The sequence below is a fragment of the Syngnathus floridae genome, chromosome 20, assembly GCF_059516105.1.
Source record: "Syngnathus floridae isolate MCC-2025c chromosome 20, RoL_Sflo_1.0, whole genome shotgun sequence".
NCBI classification, from domain to species: Eukaryota; Metazoa; Chordata; class Actinopteri; order Syngnathiformes; family Syngnathidae; genus Syngnathus; species Syngnathus floridae.
The window spans coordinates 1,115,817-1,135,891 of record NC_142432.1 but is presented as its reverse complement, the minus strand read 5'-3'; the positions used below and the strand labels follow the sequence as shown (position 1 = coordinate 1,135,891).

Sequence of the window (20,075 nt, the reverse complement as noted above, 5' to 3'; positions counted from 1 at the left end):
TGGCTTTTCGTAGCCCACAGCTGTTTTAATGTAATATCATATATCATGAGTTGATGTCATAATACAGGCATTTTTTTTTCGTACTATTTCCCTAATCTCAAATATTCAAGTTTCCAGGATTTGTACTAAGGCTAAATGACCTACATGTATTCACATATATCTTTTTCCCTCCAATGTTTTCTTACAGTTGTGCTCATTAGCCTATTGCATATCGTCCTTATATATTTAGGGCTTTTAAACGGACTAAAATACCAATTTAAATTAGTGTGCACTGTCTTCTGATTGTTGGCTCGTCATTGCAATCTTCTCAAATGGTTGTCCCTCGACTGAAACCGGCAGCCAGATGGATGCGGCCCCTAATTATTCGATGTCCAGTCCCTTCAATGTGAACTAAAAGGGAGCCAATGAACAATGGCAATAGTCCTTACCACATTCCCCGACCTTCTGTTTTCACAGCCTAGTTAAAGCAAGGGACAGCAGATAAAGGCTGCTGGGTGTAATTGGAGCATAATACAGTTAGTTTGCTCTAATGTTTAGCATGATATGAATGTGTTGTCAGGTTGGAACAGGAAAATAAAGGAAAGTCGATCCAACAACTGGGAGGAGAACAGGCTGCGGAGGCCTTTGCCAGGATCACCTCTCCTCTATCTTGTCCCTGTCATGGAAAATCAATCTGTGCACCCTGCCGACCACAAGCTAATTGCTACCCGAGCCTTGTTGGTTGCCAAGAATGGTTACGGTACCGCTCATATCAGGCTCATAACAGTTGGGCCCGAAAAGTATCAGCATGGGTTTCGGAGGTTCATTTTCTCCATGCTGAGTGCATCCTGGTAGCGTTTTTCTCCATCCCTATTTTTTGTCTGCCAAAAAATCATCCTACAGTGTGTTAACTAGCAATGAGAGTAACATAATTGGATCACGTGGATCCATTCCAGTGTACAACACGTTTTATACAAACTTCCACACAGGGTAGGAAAACATTTTTGGCCACATATTATACACTACTCGTAGGAACACTCACTTTGATAGTTTTTTATCTCTCAGACATTTTCAATTTTGTCGTTATCCTATGAAACAAATCTATGTTTTTTTAAATTAGTAAATCAACATAAAAGAACACTTTGTGCAGCAAGTAATTCTAATTAGTACTACACTGGTGTAAAAATGAATGTCGGTTATGCAGAGGAATAAATAAAGTTTTTTTTGCTGAATAGATATTTTGTGCAGACTTGATATTTGCAGCTCAAATAATCTCATAGAATTAGTTCTTGGCCATAGTCAAAGTTTTCTTTTGGACATACATGGGATGGTTTGCCATGTGCAGGAGAATTAAGCACACAGTTTAAGAGTCCCCCCATGGCTTAGCCTTGTCTGTGATTTCAAGGCAAAAAAAATGCTCTGAGGCAAAAAAAAAAAAAAAAAAAAAAAGCTCTGAGGCAGCTCTTTAACTGGTGTTATGGTGCAAGGAAAATTGCCATTAGACAGTGGAACAAATAACCTCGAATTGTCACGGGTGTCTTTGCCGGGGATCTAAAACAACAACAAAGAATTAATCAAATTAAAAGGAACCCTTGTCATGAGATTTCAATTTAATTTCCACAACCAAGCGCGATATATTTTTTTATTTTTTATTATTTAATGATTTTAATTTTATTTTTTTCACAAAACCTTCAAACAAATGGGCAAGTCACACTTTAACGGCTCAGTAACAGTTTTATATTAGTAAAGAATAGTCAATCCTTTAAGCTAATTTGGATAGGTTGGGTAGCCTTATTATGGGCTATTAAAATAGTAGATGGAGTCCCACCCCTTTCCACACTGTTTTATGCCATTGGAGCCACTAATGCACTTTTGTTTTGTTAATTAGCCGCCACTGAAGGCATATTAAATCCTGCAAATTAATACAAATATGCTATTAGTGATTACCACACAAAATCCTGCACCCACACCTACCCAAAGTTGCGGATAATACCCTCAAAGACAAAAATCCCTATTTTACATGGGTTGCGAGGACTTTGTTTGAATTCATGGAACTTTAAACACCAATTTGCACATGAGTAGATAAAGGGATGACCCTGCATTCAATTTTGGTCAGAAATTCACATTAAATGACCTGATGAATGAAGCCAAATCGGTACATGGCTTGCAAAAGTGATGTATTTGAAAAAATATGTTTCTACAAAATAGTGATGGATTTTTTTTATAAATGTCCTTTTTCCCAATAGTGTTTTGAAAGGTCTCCTCTCCTTGGTTGTAACCAAGCAGTTTAGGCAAGTGCCATATGCCCTGATTAAAGCTAACGGCAGGCCAAGGAGCACTGGGAGGCTGTTTTGTCATTAGCCCCTCGCGAGGCTGAGGTGGAAACTCATTTAGCCCCATGCTGGACCTTCATTACGATAGACTTGTATCAGATGGCATCTCTGGCTGGGATCTCTGGCTCCTGGCTAACGGGCGGGAAGATGCTGCGGCCTCGGCCCCTCTCCAGCCACAGCGGGGAAAGAAAATGGGCTTTAAAATGGGGGTGGGGGGGGGAGCTTAGTGCAGGGTTAGGCCTAGTAAGGAGAAATGAATAGAGAACTGTCAAGGATGAGGTGATGGTGTGGAACCCGAGTTTAAAGGTCATTTACACTGTTTGTCACTGGGGACTTGCAGCCTTAGTATACTTTTACGAAATAAGTTGCTCTTATAATCGATGGACAGCAAAACGCAGAGCGAGAGAGGGGGGGATGGATGGATGGATGGATGGATGGATGGATGGATGGATGGATGGATGGATGGATGGATGGATGGATGGATGGATGGATGGATGGATGGATGGATGGATGGATGGATGGATGGATGGATGGATGGATGGATGGATGGATGGATGGATGGATGGATGGATGGATGGATGGATGGATGGATGGATGGATGGATGGATGGATGGATGGATGGATGGATGGATGCATCTGACTTTGAAGGCTCTTCTGTACCTTTCCCCGTAATCTATGGAAAAGGAATCGCGAGAGGCTATTTTCCAGATTCTGACTCTTGCTGGTGCCTTAATGGCAGATGCTAAAGCAGACTGGAAGAGAAGACCACCACTGACAGACTGCTGGCGGCGGGAGCTGTGCTCTCCATGTAGACCTAAGTTAGCCCCCACCCCCACCCTGTCTGGCTCGCTTCTCGTTCTCTCTCTTCTCTATCTATCTAGAATCCTCTCTGTCCTCTTTTTTATTGCAACGCTCCGCCATCATTGCTCACAGCTGCACCTCCCACATGTAAATGCACGCACACACCAAAGAGACGTTCGCTCGCTCTCTCGCTCTCTCGCTCACTGCTGCTGCTGACACAAGCATGCACAACATGCAATACAGAAATGATCAGCTTCAAATATTCTGAAGCAAATGACAGCAACAAATTTGCCACTATTTGCTGACAGCCGGCCGGGCTAGCTCCTGTAATAAAAAGTCAATGAACCGCAAGCAGGCAATACAATGCAATGACAAATAGATTTGTCATTTTCATAGGTTTTTTATGAAAACATGTCTGTCTTCTTAAACATAAGTCACACTCACTACTTAACAAACAAATAAATAAAGAAATAAGGGGGTGCTCCCAGGCCATTAAACAAAAGCAGTGGAGGCATTGAACTGTGACAAACCAAGAAGACTGTAATAGAATTTCCCATCACGGTAAACCTGATAAGGATGAGAGAACATAAGAGCAAGCGGCGCATATCTGAAGGAGATGATTTCAAAGAACAACATCAACACCGAGCTCTTACATACATAAATATGCCGCTAAGCAATGTGATGTATTATTATCATTACCTGAAAACATGCTCGGAGCCGAGCGTACGCGCCTCGACTCCCCAAAGGAGAATGTCTTGATGCCACATACATATCAGCCGGAGCTATTGGATTCGCTGACTTTTAACTGGGTTAACCCACTTCCTGCTGAATACAAATTCAATTTTAACATGCTGTAGTTTTTATTCGCCATATGTGCCCCCCCCCCCCCTATTTCGCTCGTCTTGTTCTCAATAGACTGGAGAGACCAAGTGTGAACCATTTGCCTCAATTGACTATACACAAACTGTAAAATTAAAATGAAGTGCTGTTACTGGTGAGAAAAAAAAGAAAAGGGAGAGCGCAATGGATTGTGGGTGTCTGGGAACCTCCTCCCCTAGAGAATAAGCCATTTCGGCTGCGTTCAGATTGCAGCCATTCAGTTTCAATCTGGATGAGATCAAATGTCTATTTTGGTTAGTTACTTTCTTTCTCCCACTATGACAATTACTGAAAACTTCAAATGAAAAAATGTGAGAATAAAGTTGAAATATGATGAGTAACAATCAACTATATTTTTTTTAATGTAAATGTTGCCAAACCAGATTAATGTGAGAGTAGTTTTTGGGAGGTTGAAATACATAGTTGTGGGAGAAAACATTATTTTAAGAGAAAAAAGAGAAAACACGATGTCAAGGTATTACGACCAGGTCCTATGAAAAAATATTTTACACTAAAATAACAAATACCTATTTTTAAAAGTAAAAATATTTATGATTATTATTTATTTTATTTTGTCAAGTGTTTGCACCAAATACAGATGATTTTGTGCAACCACAACAAAAGTGAGTAAATTCAACAGCATTACATTTTAGTATCGGGTACATTTTAAAAGCTCCAAAAACAAAGTCAATGTCGCCTGTGCACCATATGATCACCTCAAAAGGCCTTTATACGACTTTTTGTTGTTGTTGTGTTTTGTATGGTCTTCTAGTGTCCGTGCGACTGTCCTCTCAACGGCATAATGGCTTTCCTCGAGCAAAGAGAGGAAGAATGAGGCCTAAACAAAGCCAGATGAGGGAGTCAGGAAGCCTTTCAGGACTTCATTAGCTCTTCTCTCTGTAAGGGGACGGTTAAGAGCCCGGCAAGCTGGTACTATTTAGCCGCTTAACATCAACTGGGACGCTCACACGGCTACTCCACGGACACACTGACGTGGACACAAAGGCAACACAATACAGGCAAAATGGGACACATTCCCACTGTCCTTGTGGAGGAAAACACATCCTCCAGTAAGCCTCAGAATGAGAATTGATTCATGCTAAAGAAGGGAACCTGAACATTAAAAAAAATCTGATGTATCCACGTATATCACAGTGTCAAACTGGTTGATCAGATGGCGATCATAGCTTTTGACGCATGGTGCTAAGAATTGATGAGTAAGTGTGCAATTGGTGGGCAGGCGAAGGAAAGGCCTGAAAGGGGAGCCGATGGACAATGAGGAGGTGTGTACCATGATCCTTTTGTCTGCGTGTGTGTGTGGGATTGCTTGAATCAGTTTGGTTCCTCTTTGACTCTGATATAGTCAATGAGAATGAATGTGAATTCACGTGTGTGCACGTGTGGGTGTGTGTTGGCTTCAAGCACCATCTAGTGCTCCATTGTGGCACCTCACCTGTGAAGTGAAGCCTCACAATTTGGAGGAAACTTCATATACTCATAGTGATGCTGCTATTTTATTTCACATACCATTAGAATAGCCGGTTTAATGAAGCAACGTATATATGTATATATATATATTTTTTTTTAGCTCACTTACATGCCACACAGTTCTAATGATATTAACGTCATGGAATATTAACATTAATAATGTGACATGATTTGCTGGAGCATAACACCTCCAGACTATTGGAGCACTATGAGCCACGTATAATGTCAGAGTGTATTCGACGCTCATGCAGCCACCAGATAACAATTAGGGCACACATGGCTAGGCAAACTCCCCCCCCCCCATCCGCTTGCTCTGCGCTCGTTTCAATGTGCCCTTGAACACAACGTACTGTCACCACACATCCATCGCAGACGGCCTAGTCCAAGTTAGCACCGCAGCCCCATCTAGCCCTTCCAAACAGGCTGGTGACAGTGATGTGAGGCTGTCGCGCCGCATCAAGGTAATTCAGTCTGAGCCTCGACTTTGCCCCTCCTCCCTCCCTCCATCCCCAGCCCGCCTGCACCCCGCCTGCACCCCCCACCCTTGTCAGTCGAGCGCGCCATGACCCTCAGGCCTTGGGATTCAGCTCCCCAGACCTGTTTATTTTTATCACAACAATGAAAATTAGCATGATGCCGAACGCCTATGCACGCCTGCGAGGCTGTTTGTGCGTACGTGGATAAAAGAAGTGTGTGTATGATGCAGTTGGGTGTGTGTGTGTGTGTGTGTTTGCATGTGTGGGCTGGAGTGACAGTGTCACCTCCTTATCATGGGGCCAGTGCGGTGTAGACAGGGAGATTTGGCTGAAAGATTGAGGGGGTTCCACGGTTACTGCATTGCGCCATGACAGGTATCAACCCATACACGGATTATCAAAACAAAGATTCCGTTAAAAAAAGTGTCAGATTGACTGAAGTGTCCCATGGCGCTTTTGCGCCAGACACGTCAAAATTACCGATCGTGTTGTCGCCACCTTATCTCATTTGGTTTTAATGTCAAACCGATTTCACTCACCTTCACAATGTGCGTATGTGGAAAAGTTTACTCACCCAAAGTTTATACGTTTGATTTTGATGGAAATGTCCCTGATATAAAATAGCTGTTTATTCTATAAATTCAAATCCAAATGAATATGAATGCTTTTGGGTTAAAAATCTCATTGTTATTCAAATTCATAAGTTTGTTCTTACCCACATTTGCATTGCAAGCACCAAAGGAAAACTCTCAAATTGAACTGATGAGAAGATGAATAGGAACAATAAAATGAAACGCAAAAACAAATAAGACTGACCAAAGATTCAAAAGGGAACTATGAGAATTATATATATTTAGAAATTGATATACGATGTCCTACAGAGCATTTTGGCTCAGCAGCCAATACATAATTTGTATTGAATCCTAATACAATTTCAGTTTCCATGCCTCATTAAGGTTGCAAGCGAGCTGGACGGAGCCTGTACCTGCTGACTTCAGACGAGAAACGGTCTCAGGGAACATACCGTACACTACAGTCACACCTACTTTTAATGAAACACAGAAAAGGCCAGAGCTGATATTCAACCGGACCGGCTTGATGGAGGTGAACTTTGAGTAACAACGAAGATGTTGTGGCTACTCTGAAGTACCTCAATGGTGGCATCACCATTTGTCAAAGATGCCATCCGTGAGTGATGTAACTTGGACCGAATCGATGTGTATTTACTATCATATTGGAACTAATCCGAGTGTACATTTGCTTGATGGCATAAATGGTGTCAATCATGGCCAATAATGCAATCAGCAAGATTTTTGCCCTCTTGTGCGGTTTGCGCCACTTCTCCCATCGGGCTCATTCTCTGCTGCAGGGGAGAAAAGCAGAAATGATCCATTCAAACATGATTATGACTGAATTAACAGGCATTGACGTTTGTGTTTGTTCCAATGTGGTGAGCAGCACGCCATTCCCTGCCAATGGGCCCATGGATGACAGTAATACCTTGTAATCAAAGGAAATGCGGATGACTCCGTAAGCATTACATTCAGATTTTGTCTCCCTGCTTTTCTGACTTCACTCAGTGTAATGCAGATCAGTTCTGGGTTTATTTTCTGCCCTCAAAGCGGTGTGTGATTGTTGTTGTTTGGTTTGTGGTAGAAATATAAATCGTCTTGGTTAAAATTACATCCATATGGCAAGCCCTCCACGCTCTTTGCCATGCCACGATAACAAAACAAGGTTGGGAACAACTGACGGGATGTTTCCAAAACACGCCGTTTGAATACATTATAAAGACTGTAGATGGGATTATCAAGAAAAGGGTAGATTTAGTCAAACTTGTCATTGCATTGATGTAGATGCGGGCCGATTCTGGTAAGGAATGGCCGCCATTGTTTATTGTCTTAATATAGCTTCTGCTTGATATTTATCTACTTGTATCGCAAAGTTGTGCAAACTTGTAAGGCACTCCCACGTAATGGTTCCCAGGGTGCTCTTTGTGTCAGGATGTGGTTGACATGGCACGTAAGGATGGAGATGCATCATCTCCTATCCGTCACTGTGCGTCTTTTCTTCCTTTATGCTCGTGAAGACAGTTCAGCCTGAGGAAAGAGGCGGCTACATTTTCACCTCTTCCGAAAGCAGATGGAATTAACCAGTTGAAAGGTTATGTGGTAAGTCAACATCAGCTTTTTGGCTTAGCTCAATGATTGAGAGCTGTAATTATATAAGACACTTGGCTTAGTAGAAGCATCCTTGTCTCTGGTTAACTTTCTAGCTATTCATAATTTTTGTAATGTTTAATGTCATTGATGGGTTGACTCATTTAAGGACAAAAGGATCCCATCCCACCTATCCCATCATGGGAAGCGCTGTGCTGCCTTGAAACTACTAGTCGTTCATAAATTCAACATAATTTCGCTTGACTATCAAAAAAAGGAAGTTTTACAAAATCATCTCCACATGATTCTCACACATTCTCTTTGCAGAGTATTACTGCTATTTTTTTGTGTGGATCCATAGAGTGAGGGTAAGCCTTTCAAGAGCTCTTAATCCCTGAGAAGACTTCTGTACAGAGCATATAGAATGAGAACAAGATGTCTGCAATTGACACTAATCCACAATAAATTAAGATATTTTCTTTTAATATTTGCAAAGCCTTGTAATAAATTCATGATTCTTCTGGATTCACTAAAGATGATGAGCACTGCTTAGGGAAACGCGGGGTGATCCTGTCATGAACTTACATTTTGGTATACTTTTCTAGTATTCTTTTTCACAATTGTCTTTTTTCTATTGTCATTAAAAGCTTCAATTAATCCCACGGAAGACGTTTCATTGAATGAATCCATGTCTGAGACCGAGCTCGTTCTACGCTACTTTTTCTCCCCAGAACATAGCTCATTAGATTTCTTTTTCCACGCCACTTGTCCCAGTAAATAAAGTTGATGCACACTTTTTTTTTCCTCTCATGCAGTACTCCGAGGTAATTGAAATAGTGATCCATGAAGTCACAAGTGCAATTTCACTTCTAGCCTACCCATGATAGTCCTTAGACTCGTTGCAGGTCAAAGAATGAAATTAATTTTTAAGAAGGTGCCCCATGAAATTGCGCCCATGATAGATGAGGTGTAAAAAGGCAATATTTTAATACACTTCCGTACGGCTCCGTATTTTCCCGCCCTTGTTCGACAAGGATGGAGTGTTTTTGGACTTTCACTGCGTGATCAACTTTAACTAAATGTGCGGTAACATTTACAAAGCCACTCGATGGACTGAAGCAGTCACATTTAGATTTATATCTAAAATAATGATAATTAAAAAAGCAATAACCTGCATTGTGCTTATGAGTTCAAGGAACCTTGATATCCTAAAGGGGCAGCTGCGTTGGTTTCGGTCTGAGGCCTCTGACCTAATTCTACCATACCTGGATTCCCCATCGCCACCTCGATTGGATCCTCACTCAAGATTAATGGTGTAAAACCAAACCTGCTGGCACACTGGATGTAAGGAGGTGCCTTGAGATGATGTCTGACAGGAATTTGGAGAGCTTTGAAACTATGACCATGGTGTGCCCCAATAAGTATGACATGTCCATGTGGACATGTGACCGCATACCTCAGCAAGGAAGGATTGCCAACCTGCCGCTCATATTTCACTCTGCTGAGTTCCTGCTCCTTCACTCTTTCTTTCTTTCTTTTTCTCTCTCTCTGCCTTGTTGCCTTGAGGGCGAGTAGGCAAAATCTCAATGCCTGAAAGTATGTGAGAAGAGTCGGTCAGACAGAAGTTCAAGATGTCATAGGGGAGATGTTGTGTTTCGACACGAAACCTTGTTTGTGCTTATCAGCAGTCCTGTCAGGAGAGCGTTTGATGCCCACGGCCTCGGGCATTGTGTTTGTGTTAGCTTTCGTATGGATTAGCTTCATATAACTTGCCTGAGATTGTCTGTCCATACTAGGATGTCAAACTCATCCGATCTTCACGTACACACGCTATTTTGGATCAGAAAAAGTGCCAAAGTCCGAAGGAAAGCTTCGATGACACGAGTTTCTTCAAATCGTCTCCATCGCTTCATCTACATAATTGATAGAGTCCTTCCGATGAAGACGAGACACGAAGCTTAAGGTTCTAATTACAAATATGGAATATGGCCAGTCTGCTTCAATTAGCGTGAGAACAGAAGGTTAAGACTCATTTAATATTCATGTGGACGGAGAACTTCAAGGTTAAGGGGACCAGTCATTTAACCTGGGCTTTAAAACAAGTCATTTTCTTTAATTGTCCTTGATGAGAGCCACTAACTATATGACTTTGGGAAGTACTCTATCAATTTTAGGTGGGGAAAACGATCGTGTTACTGTCCTTGCGTTTTGTTCTCATGTATCAGGTCAAATATACTTTTGTTGAAAATACCAGAGCAAGCAGGGAGCTAAACTGTCAGGCCGCTGGAGAGATGATTTCTGATTGACATCCGATAGGTCTGAGAGCGCATCATGAGAAAGCTTTCGGCAAAGAAATGGGGCTCAAATAGCAGTGCGTACATGTTTGGGGCAGAATTTAACACCTCCTGTTGCTTCTGTTGTATTTTAAAGAAAAAACTACTGCACATGAAAACAGCATTGCAAGCAATAAAACAGTTGTCAGGTGTTCTTTTTTTCAAATTCTCCATGCCTCCATCCATCCATCCATCTGTGGTATCTACAGGCGTAGAAGATTGGTTGAGTGGACAAATTGTGGTTGCCACTGATGTTTTATATCAATTAAGTAGACGGAAATGAAATTAGCCTTCACAACTATAGAGGGGGGGCAAGGAGTACAACACACAATATTCTTTGCATCCGATTGGATAGAAAGTTGTTAATGTGGTCTTGCTTGCTGCTCCCAAACTGCGCCTGACCATTGACTGGGGGTTTGACGAAGGACTGCATTGGCATTGTGTCAATGGTGGAGCCCATAGAGTAGAGCCTGGGACTCAGAGACTGGGCTGAGCGCCCATAGCCTGGAGGCTGGAAGCCCGGCACCGCACCCGCTGGCTGGCTGGCCGAGACCATCCCAGCCTCCACCATGCAAGCAGCCCCAGCCCCAGCCTTGCTCGCCCCCCTCCTCCCTGTGGCCTCCCTGCACCTTCGCCAGCTGCGCTTTTCTGGCTCCAGCTGCTAGGTATATATATGTTTGTATGATGTCCGCCCCCTCTGTACCTCCTCTCTGTTTTTTCCAAAGTCTGCTTTTCCCTTGTTTGCCCATTCACTTCTGAATTCTGATTTGTCCTCTCACTGTTCACCGGCCTCTCCATTTTTTTTTTTTTTTTTTTTAAATCCATCCAGCACTCCTTTGCCAGACTGGGGTTGTAATGGCGCCCAGCAATTACGGAGTTGGCATGTGCTGCATTGTTTACTCACAGTACTATTCCTACTGGACTTTATTAAAACACCATCTGCCGTCAACCCTGGAATGGTAGAGAGGTAGCAGAGGAAGAGATGGAGTGGGAAAGAGAAGTGCGGGATTTGGCTGCAAAGTGCAGGAAATGCTTGGACTCGTGCAGAGAGTGCGAGCTGCCACTGGGTCTCATGTCGCAGGACCATCAACAATAAGGCAGAGGACAACAAGATCCAACTTAACTCTCAAAGTCAACATCACAAGTTCAACATAAATGATTTGACTTTTTTTTTTTATTTAATTGCAATTCTTATGTTGTTGGAAATAGTTTGTTGGCTTCCCAGTATGACTACGCCTGTTTATCGACACTCTCGCAACCCGCCCCACCACCCGCGCTCCATTAAAATAGACCCATGCTGGGTAATAACGCTGCGATGCCCCCCATGCAATGAAATTGGGATGATTATTTCATTAGCTGTAATTTGTTAGGGGATGTGTCATTTTGGAGAAGAGCAGCCATTGATTGGATAACCCGTGGAGAGGAGGCAGGCTGGACTCTGCGAGTTGGATCAATTGAGTCAATTATTGCAGAGGTCTGGCTCCGACAGTTCTGACACATTCAGTGTGCACAAACGTGCGTGTGTGTCCTACCACACAGGCAGACACTTGGCTGGCAATCCTCAGCTGCCGATGTTGTCAGGGTAGGAGTTCATAGGTCAGATCAAAGTTCATTACAGCCTTCTATCTTATTCTCCATCATCTCCCCAGACAGAAACACCCTACTGACAACAAATGAAAGATGATGGCCATCTAAACTCAACACATGGAACTTTGTAGAAGCACACACACACACACACGTGAGCAGCTACAAATGTATATTTTGGATTTGTATCATGGTGGAAGACTCAGTTTTGCTATTTCTAATTACGTCACATATATTTTTGTCCTCGAAATTATACGCACAGACAGAATAGTTTATTGGTCATTGAAGATGGAGCACATAGTCATAATATTGTTGGAAAATTTGCATAATCGTAAAATTGTTGCTATTATATTTGAAGCCTTGCTTCTCCCAGCTGTACTGATCTTCATTGTTAATGTGTCTTGTAAATCCACCAGTATAAGTTGGCTCCAAATGTTAAAGTTTATAAGCACCCAAGGTTGTGTGCATCCATCATTTCCTGAGCACCGAGTCAGCATATTTTATGCCTTAGGGATTATCGAGGTGAATTTTTGTTAGACTTTTATCGACCACTGTGAAGCGTCAGACAGCATTATAGTTGGAAAAAAAAATGTGAGCCTGGTATCTCGAGCGCATTTCCACAAGCGGCGCAAAGAGCAGACAGCAAAAGTATTGGGTCATTTGTTAGACAGAATTAGTATGATGATCTGGGAAGATGTTTTTTTTTTTTTTTTTAAGTCCCGCCTATAACCCCTAATTTATGAATGAATGTTTCAGAGGTGCGTCCCAAGACAGGACCGGGGCGTCCTCCACATTGTCAGCACGTCTGGGCCGGTGATGGAGAGGCCAGCTGAGGATGGAGCCTAGTGGTCTGCGACATGTTCCAGCACCCTGTTCCTCCCTCCCCTCCGACTCGCACTGCCCTGCCTCCTACAAGCACCCTTTGTGTCAGCTAAATGGGGCTGGATGCACCCCTTTAACTTTGATTTCCATTCCCCATTGTCCGCCCATCGACTGGGAGGGTGACTCCATCTGTGCCTGCCTTGCATGGTGCCATTCTTTCAAAAGGCATATGCTCCACATGTAGGAGCACTAAACTTGCAAAAGAATGGTTGGAAGAAATAATGATATACAAGACAGGCCCCTCACTTTATAGAGAGAGCGTGAGGGGGGAAAAAATGCTCCATTCATCAATTGATTGTATGGCCTTTAAAACTATGCAGCCTTTTTATGTATATTCAAGAGCGCAGAAGGGATTACACAAAAGCCCCCGCTGAACTGATGGCGTTTTAAATTGCGGTCAAGCTGCTCCACTCGCCTCCTGAACCGAAAAACGTGCACGTGTGTTTTACGCCGAGCCAGACGCAGCTTGCACGGCCGGCCGTCACCCGGGCCACAATGGAAACCCCACGGAACAATTGATAACTGTTGGCTGAGGTGGCGCACCGGGGTCCGTTTGGACTTAGAAATGTGCAATATGCTGTGAAAAGAGTCCCTGGTGTGCCTCCCGCCTTCAGATCTTATCTCCACATGTGATAACACCACTTTAGATCTCATACAGTAACACACATTAAGTCATTTCCCTCTCCAAACAAACTGTGCAGGCCAAAATAAAAAAAGGAAATTTGTTACCAGATCATTATTAAGCCGGTGTTGTTCCTTGAAGATTCCTATCTCGGATTTGGATTGTTTTTTCTTTTACATTGGAATGATTTTTGTCTTCAAACCCAATTTTGTTGGAGAAAGAGCCTCATGCAGGGTGGGAAGCACACATCTTAATTTCATCTCACTCATTGTGTTCTTCATTCATTGCCTCTTTCTTCCTGTCCATCAACCTTATCCTAATCTCTCTTTATCCCCCGCTTTCCCCTGTGTGACTCCCACTCTCTCTGTCGGCCCTCCCTGCTCCTCTCGTCTATCGATTACAAGCCCGTTGCACAAAACGACCTAATAGAGGGTCGGCTTTAATCCGAAGGCTAGTGGAGAGGAGGGGCATCTGAGATGGAGAAGCAAGGGCTCGGCTTTAAACACCCCTTCTCCTTTTCTCTGCTCCCTCCTGCTGGGCTCCGCCTTGTCCCTCTTAGCCCCCTTTCCATTGGAAAGGGGGGGCCGTGAAAAATCAACATCGCAGCCGTCGCCCTCACTCTCAAGGGCCAACCACCGGCTGCAGCGGCTGCCCATGTGCGAGGGTATTTAGTGGGGGCCTGAAAGCTGAAAAGAGAAGTGCCTGGATCAAATGTTTGAGGGGGGGGGGAGCGTAGGAAACAGAAGGAGCCGTCTCAGGAGGGGTGCTGAGGCCCCGGCTCGTTTTATAGACTCCCCTCAAAGAACGTGATTACAGATCATTATCCAATTGAAGCAGATTGATGGGCTGGGGTCAAAGTAATATAGCTCATAGTAGCTCGGCAAAAAGGGAGGGAGGGATCTGGGGAGGACGTAGGGCACTGCTGGAGTGTGTGTGTGTGTGTGTGGAGTAAGGGGCGGGGGGGTGAAGATGGTATAATGACTGGATTGTCACCATAGAGGAGAAGGAGTTGTGGAATAAAAGACTGCAGGGGGATTTTGGTTTTCTGGAATGGCTCGACGATGCACAACAAGTGATGGCGGAGAGCAGCCATGTTGGATTAAATTGTCACTCCACAGGAAGTGCTGGCTTGACTTTGCATGCATGGCATTTTCCGACATTGTGTGGCTTTTTTTCCTCAATTAAAAGCTCGAGTAAAATGAGGAGAATTTGAGGAGTGAAACAACAAAAAATGATTTGCTCCGATGGGGTGCTCTTTGGATTATTTCTTTACAGTCCACAATCTAATTAAATTCCAAACAAAATCTTGAAAAATATTCATGAAGTTATATAAATTCAGTCATGTTGGCACAATCATTGACTTGAGTTAATATAATTTATATTAATAAGTCATGCTCCAAATGTGATCATGAATTTGATGTTTTGTCTAACAACTGTGACTTGATGGGATGAAACACACAGTTCATGCACATGGAGCATGGAGGCAGCATGCCATAGCATGGTATGTCATGATGTTTCATCTATGAATCTGATGCATTCATTAAATGTGTTGTTTGCCAGATCACGGTTCTGGTGGTGGACAGTAGCGTGTCTTCATGTACAAAAGAGAGCTTATGGTCCATGCTGATGGAACTAAAGGGCCTTTTGATGTTGACTGAGAAGAAGCATCAGTAAATGTCTGTTGATGGATTTTTTTTCTATTGTACATGTAATGCTCGAAGTCGGTATTGGTATGCCTTAGATCATAGGTGTCAAACTCGGGGCTCGGGGGCCAGATACGGCCTGCCGCAAATTTTGCATCGACAGCCTGACGTTGACAGTCACAATGGCCATCCGAGGGAAACTATGACTACGATGCGATTGGGAGGAGAACGTACAAAAGATGATGACATCATTTTTAAACATACCAGACACCATCTATATTCCCACATGCCTTAACATGTTAGTCCTGCTCAGTGGGGCTTTCTTAGAGGTCTCTTCAAATGGGAACATCAGATAGCAGGCAAGCATTTTCAGCTCTAGGCATTATCAGACATGCTTCCTCTATTTTATAGCCGGAACTCAAACGCAGCAGACTGACCCGTGAGAAACACGTTCTCAGAGTGCATGTGTGTTTGCATTGAAGCAGTGTCTTGAGACGCAAGTCATGCACACAAATAGGCAAAGTCTCCATTTTGATCTTTTTTTTTTCAAATGACTAGTTAGTTATTTTCTGCTTGAGAAAAGATAGTGCCTGGATCATTCTAGGTCTGAGGCCATATCTTTATCTCCTCAGTGTTATTTATCATGGAGTGTCTGATTTTTCAAACCTGTTCAAACTTTGGGAGTACGGTCAACTCTGGACTCGTCACCGGTTAACCTCCAAGGCCCAAAAAGTGGTACCACTTGGGGCCAGCCTGGTCAAAAGAAGTGCGTAAACAAATCGTTCTTGAAGACTGCACACATTCTATGTGCAATTCAGTGACCTGCAAGGCAAAGCCACTTAAAGGCAAGAAAAGAAGCAGCAGCCCCGATTCCCTGTACGTTATACTTAGTCAGATAATTGGAAATGCGAGGGCATTAACTCCAACGGGATTAAGCAGGGGAATTAAATATGTTAATCCCCAAAATAGGTAAATAGCCTCGGTGATACAATAACCAATTTCTAGGGTTTTCCTCCCCCGAGGAAATGTCTGCCTTTGAACACGCACACGCAAACACACTCACGAGCACGTCTGCCACTTGCGCATAAACAGTGTGGCACAAAGTGTAATGAAATTTCACCTTTACGTGTGTCATAAGATTCAATTTCAGTTGACATTTAGGGCAATGATGATGATTTTGGTGTATAACAGGTTACTGCTTTGTAAAGTTTGAGTGAACTCCTTCCTGACCCGCCCATTATCATATAGTGAATCCACAGTCACTGCTTTGATATCTTTTGCGAGTTAGAAACAGTATTTTTTTAAAGGAATGTTATAGGCTCCTTGTGAAAAATTCTACAAAATAGAAAGTCAGCTGTGTTAGCCATGACCCTGAACAGAATAAGTATTATAACAAAATAGATCATTTTTCTAGTAGATGATGTGGAAAGCTTTTGACATTGTCCACAAACACATTGGAGGCAAATTGAGGGATCTGTGCTGCGGGCTGCCAGTTCTTCAATGGTGTTGAGAGGCCCTCTGGCTGACTCTTGAACCTGCTCTCGCAGGTCTGACTCTTTTATTCCGGAGATCATTACCTCTGTCGCTGGGCTCGCGCACCGCACCGCACCGCACCCCCTGAGACCGCTTTGTCGCCATGTGTTCATGCGTCTGGTAATTATAGCACGGTGCTGGATGCCTGCGTGTCACGGTTTAGGGAATCGGAGCGTGAGCCAGAGAGAAAGGCAGTGTGTATGATGGGCTGAAATTATATTGTGCTGCAATGTAAGCTCGTCTGTGATGAGGGAGGAATGTTAAAGTTTGCAAAAAAAAAATAATAATTTTAGTGATCAAAAAGGGGCCAGTGTAAATTGAAAGAAGAAAGGGGCATCGCCTTTGGAGATGACAACAGAGAGCCGCATTGTGACGGGAGACTTTGCTTGAAACAAATTAAAAAAACTGCAAAGAGCATCAACAAGACTTTCCAGGGAATTAGTTGGAGGCGCAAATGAAGTTGTCACTTCAAAGTCTATTTCTTTTCAGAATTCCACAAGTACAATTCCGATATTTGTTCTTACACCTCTGGCCAGTTGTTGATCACCTCTAAGACATTATTTTTATTTCTATATGTCTGTCCAAGGGAAAGAAAAGAAGAAAAGGGGCAAAAGAAAAGATTGAGCGAGAGAAGTCAATCACTTAAGAATGCAGGAGCATAATGCACCATAGTCAAATTCAATAAAGTCATTATTCCTGGCTTAGCGATATAGCAAAAGTATTTTTCCATGATATTCCTTTTGCCTCCTCCCGCAATTCTCCCATTTTTGGCTACAGGGCAAGTAGGATGGCATCAATACTCTCATTTTGCAACATGAAACCTTCTATTTAATCCATCGCTTCATGTGTGATGGATGGATGTCACTCTGCAAAAGGAACAAAGCGGCATCCACACGCCAAAGCTCTGAATATGACTTCTGACGTACTCCATTAGGCCTATTACACATAATGGTGGCAAATAAACAGCAAATTAAGCATTGGGGAACTATTGCTGCCCTCCACCGATGAGGCTGGGGGAGGAAGGAGGGTGCTATCAGCTAAGTTTCTTATCTTGCAGTAGCTGAAGGAGGAACCACACACACAGTCCAAGTTGCACTTATCAGTCATTAGACATTTAAATGCTTGCCCAGAGAGAAATTAGATTTGGGGAGTAGTTAAGAAGATAAACCATGAGCACTCCCTTCAAAAGGGACTGAGAATCAACACATTCAAGTGGATTTTGAGACCTGCAGCTCTATTATTGCAGTGAGTGCATAATTATAGGGATGCACGGTTTAGTTTAGTAGTTAGCATAGCATTTTATTTATCTTTGTGATATACAATCATCATTTTTTTGTTTTGTGTTGAGACTTATGTCCATTTTGACAATACACTAAATAATCGATTGAATTCTCATATGACGACGTTATATTTTTTGACTCCTCTCGATGGCACTGGTGGTTTAAATAAAGGGGTTTAAGAAATGGCAAGTCAGTGCATGTTCAGACCAATGTTAAACAAAGACTGCCATCTTGAGGAGTCAACAATACTATAATTGGTTTGTGAAGCAAATTTGAAGCTTCAATTGACATCACTAAAAATGAAGCGAATTCTTAAAACTCGTGGCTTCATTCTTGCCACCATTCTGCAAGCATGTTAATCTGTATTTTTTTTTCCAGGTCTATTCCTACCTTCCGCTTCCAATTTCAACGTCATTCTCACAAAATGACAACTTAATTCTTGCAGTACTTATCTTTCTTGTGACGTATATTGAAGGGTAAATAATCCATTAAATGAATTGCCCGAGACTATTAAAACACTCCGGGATCTGTGGTCGTACAGAATCCACCAAACTTTTGAGGTTGGCAAAACAGCATCTACCCTAAAGAAGTGGGAGAGGTAGGGGGGGATTTATTTAGGGAAATGAACACAGGGCTGTCTGCTTGCGGTCCGAACAGGAAATGCTATGCAGGGGACCGCTAAACGAGGAGGATGGGGAGAATGGAGGGAGGCTTTGGTAAGCGGGAGGAAATAACTAAACAATTATGACCTCATTTAATAGTCTTTGCTCTCTCTTTTCTCTCAGGCAGTGATCACTGAGGAATGTCCAGTTTGGGAACCGCAAGTCACCTCGGAACATGGGAGCATTTGGCCTAAGTGTTTCCTGTTACAATAAAAATGTATGTCAAGTATGTGAACCGAGGTTCCTGTGTGTGTTTAACGCACACATGCGCAAACTGGAACACACTTTGACCACAGTTTTCTGGTTTGGGAGTCGTTACAGGGAAAATTCAGCAGCAACTTGCCTGAGCTGAAACAAAACAGGCACAAATGTGGCTCCAAAAACTCCTCTGGTGCCAGGCCCATGATAAGAGTTTGGGAAGTGCTTGCACGGTGACAGCCACAGGCACAAATGTGCTAATTTTATTCATTTACCTCCCTCTCTGGATAATTGTTTGTGTCAACCAGCAATGGCTTGATAAAGGATTTCACGCCTGTGAAAACAGTTACACGGCTACTTTGGAAGGTGATCGGCAGAGATGATTATATTTATCACCTGCTTTCATATCCATAGTGTGGTGTAAATTGATTCCTTCGCAAAGGATCACCGTCAGCATCAGCAAGGAGCGAGGAGTTATATCCGCAAATTCAATTCAATTTCTACTTTTTGGTAATGTGTTTTTGATAGAATTTCATATTAAGTTAATAAAAATGAATATCAAAACATATATACAACTGCATTAATTATTTGGGGACATATGTCATTTAATACGGTGTGTACACACCAAGTTAAAACAACTCAGACCTCTTTGTTCCACAGAGGCTTTTCGAAGTGGAGATGACATTGGAGGCCAGTCGCCTTCCCCAAATGGAATGAATGGTATGGAAGTGGAGTGACCATTCATGCATGGATGCCCTCACATTCATTTCAACTGCAACAGCACGGATGGGGAAATAAGAGCTCGCGAGTGCCATCACAGAAAACAGGAGAGATGAAGTGCGGTGAGTAAAGAAGATGGAAGCAGAAGAAAGACGGGATCAAATAGAGAGCCAGAGAGAGGGGGACTCTTGTTACTGGGCCACTGGAGTTAGAGGGCACTGCAGCGTGAAATAAGGGAGAGCAGCAGTTGAACCAGAAACAACCCAGGCTGCTCATTACAAAAGGCCCGTGCCTGACTTGTAGCCTTCGTGCACGGAAAAACATACTCGTGACAACGCATACACAACTGGCGTATGGGTCTCCATGACCAAAAGAAATTTGGTGGAGGCAATGTCATGTCAGGTGAGTTGTTATGAGTTGAACACAGCATTACGTGGAAAGAAGTAACTAGAAATGTATTCCGTAAAGCTATTTTATTGTCCCCCTCTGTATTCAAAAGAAAA

The 20,075-nt window shown here is 42.9% G+C and overlaps 1 long non-coding RNA gene across 1 annotated transcript; it reads left to right on the top strand.

The window, feature by feature from the left end:
• Positions 1-5,847: 5,847 nt before the first annotated feature.
• LOC148380649 (uncharacterized) lies at positions 5,848-19,774 on the top strand. Its single transcript, XR_015854734.1, has 3 exons — positions 5,848-5,941; positions 18,778-18,871; positions 19,513-19,774. It is a non-coding gene; the product is annotated as an uncharacterized LOC148380649 (long non-coding RNA).
• The last annotated feature ends 301 nt before the right edge of the window (positions 19,775-20,075 follow it).